Below are 3,046 nucleotides of genomic sequence, written 5' to 3'. Positions count from 1 at the left end.
TAATGAATAAATTGGCTACATTTCTTTAAATTTACAATTCTGTGAACTGTCTTGTGCAAGTTTTAAATTGACACAATACCTGAAGGCAAAGGTGTCAGCTAGAGATGACGTGCAGGAGCTTGCATGGATTTGTAGTCTTGCATGTTTGAATCTGAGAGTAAATAGAGTCTAATATATTGATAAAAGTCACCTTGTCCGAGAGAGATTTGCATGGTTATCAAAACATCACACCAGGGTAAGCCTATACGAAACACAGCCTTTATTTTAAGTGTTTCTAAAATTCTCTATGGGAAAAATGAATGGTGGAAAAATGATTGGAAACATTTCCCTGTTTGACCGCTAGGTTTTATGGGTATTATGACACCTCCACTGTTGGGTTCTATAGCCTACTTGTATGCATGATTACGTGTGTGGCAAGGTACATTATCAGTGGTGCTGACGACATGCATGCATCATCATCATCATCAGGTGTGATAGGGTCACTTTTGCCTGGTAAATCAGACTGACAGCAGAGTTCAGTCTGATTTAACCAGGCTTGGTTCACTTAACCTGACTTAAAGGGATACCTCAGGATTTTGGCAATGAGGCCCTTTATCTACTTCCCCAGAGTCAGATGAACTCTTGGATACCATTTTTATGTCTCTGCGTGCAGTTTGAAGGAAGTTGCCAACTAGCACTTGCACAATTGCTAACTAGTGTTAGCGCATTGACTGGAAGTCTATGGGTTTCTGCTAGTGTGCTAGTAGATACCCATAGACTTCCAGTCATTGCGCTTTCGCTAGTTAGCATTGACTCATGAAACTACCTCTAACATCCCTTATACTGGACACAGAGACATAAAAATTGCCAAAATACTGAAGTATCCATTTAAAGGTCCAATGCAGCTGTTTTTATCCTAATATCATATAATTTTTAGGTAACAATTAAGTACCTTACTGGAATTGTTTTAAATTAAAATGGTAAAAAAGAAACAAAAATAATTTACTGGCAAAGAGCACTTTCTCAAGCAAGAATTCTGCTAGGACTGTCTGGGAGGGGTCTGAGTGGGGAGGGGAAACCTGAAAACGAGCTGTTATTGGCAGAGAGGTTTGGAACTCTCTTAATTATTGGTCTATTAACTAATTTACCTCCTGGTGATGTCACCAGGCAGGCCAAAACCCCATCGATTTGTTTTTATTTATTTTTTACACACATTATCACAGTTTCTTATTCCTTTCAGTTTGTTAGTTATGTCTACTTACTGCATAATTATCTAAGGATTTCTTTGTTTTTAAATCACTTCAGGCCAGGGGTGTCATGCACCTATTATGTCATGGATTCTGCCGAGACTGCCCTTCCTTCTGGCTCGGGCAGGCTTCGGCGTTCGTCGTCACCGGAGTACTAGCTGCTGCCGCTCTATGTTATATGTTTCTATGTTCACTTGATTGTTGTCTGTTGTTGCACACCGGTTCCCCATTATGTTAGTTTGTCTTCCTATTTAACCTGTTCACGTCCACTGATTGGTGTGTCATTTTGTGAGCGGGTTTTGCTCCTCCTTTGTTGTTTGGAGGGTTTTGCTTGTATTTCTTTACTACTCAGTAAAGTGGTTCTTCATCTCATTCTGTGTCCTGCGCTTGACTCTGGCCTACCGCATTCCACCGACATTCGTGACAGAAACACGCACCACTATGGAGTCAGCAGGAGCAGCCGGAGTAACCGAGACGATGGAGGAACGAGTCCGTCAGGAATTCATGATTCAGACTCTCGGGGTCACCATGGAACGAGTATTCCAGACAATGGAACGATGGGAGAGAGGTGGTATCCCGTCACCATCTCCAACCACTCAACCACCTACAACACTGGTCACCGCTTCGCCATCTGGGTCCAGTGGGATTCGGCTCTCACTCCCGAGGGCATATGACGGAACACCTGCCGGGTGCCAGGGATTTCTCCTCCAGGTTGAGCTGTACCTGGCCACCATTCACCCGGCGCCCTCGGGATACGAGAGCGTGTCCGCCCTCATCTCCTGTCTATCGGGGAAGGCGCTGGAATGGGCCAACGCAGAGTGGGGAGGAATAGACGCAAGTACTGTCCGCTACGAGGATTTCACCCGCCGCTTCCGGGCGGTATTCGATCATCCACCAGAGGGGAGAGCGGCGGGTGAACGTCTGTTCCACCTACGACAGGAGATGAGGAGCGCGCAGGAGTTCGCGCTGGAGTTCAGAACTGTAGCAGCCAGCGCGGGATGGAATGAGAGGACCCTGATCGACCATTATCACTGCAGCTTAAGGGAGGATGTCCGTCGGGAGCTGGCCTGCAGGGACACCGATCTCACCCTGGACCAACTGGTGGACATGTCCATCAGGTTGGATAACCTGTTGGCAGCCCGCAGACGTTCTGATCAGGGGCCGTCCATTCCATCCCCCAGCACCTCCGAGTCTACCCCCATGGAGCTCGGAGGTGCTGCGGTTAGGGAGACGGGGAGAGGGACCGTCGCCTGCACCAACTGTGGCCGCAGAGGACATACTGGTGGTCGGTGCTGGGGAGGGTCCTCAGGAGGTCAAGGCAGCAGGCAGGGCACTGGTCGACCGTCTCAGGTGAGTAGGCACCCGACTCACCCAGAGCCTCCTGTTGCTAATTTGTGTATAGATATTGTTTTTCCAGAAGTTTCCCCCCATTCCCAGCATAAGGCGCTAGTAGATTCAGGCGCGGCTGGGAATTTTATTGATCGCCAGTGTGCTCGTAGTTTAGGGATTCCTACTGTGTCTGTTGATAAACCTTTCCCTGTGCACGCTTTAGATACTCGCCCGTTAGGGTCAGGCATAATCAGGGAGGTCACCACCCCACTTCTGATGAGGACGCAGGGGGGTCATGAGGAGAGGATTAGCCAATATCTGATTGATTCTCCTGCGTATCCTGTGGTGTTGGGACTTCCCTGGTTAACCATTCATGACCCCACGATTTCATGGCAACAGAGGGCTCTTAAGGGATGGTCCGGTCAGTGTTCAGGGAGGTGTGTTGGAGTTTCCTTGGGGGCAACTACGGTGGAGAGTCCAAACCAGGTTTC

This window comes from Coregonus clupeaformis, chromosome 5 (assembly GCF_020615455.1).
Source record: "Coregonus clupeaformis isolate EN_2021a chromosome 5, ASM2061545v1, whole genome shotgun sequence".
In the NCBI taxonomy this organism is placed as follows: Eukaryota; Metazoa; Chordata; class Actinopteri; order Salmoniformes; family Salmonidae; genus Coregonus; species Coregonus clupeaformis.
The sequence above is the reverse complement of the archived record's forward strand: the minus strand, read 5'-3'. Positions refer to the sequence as shown.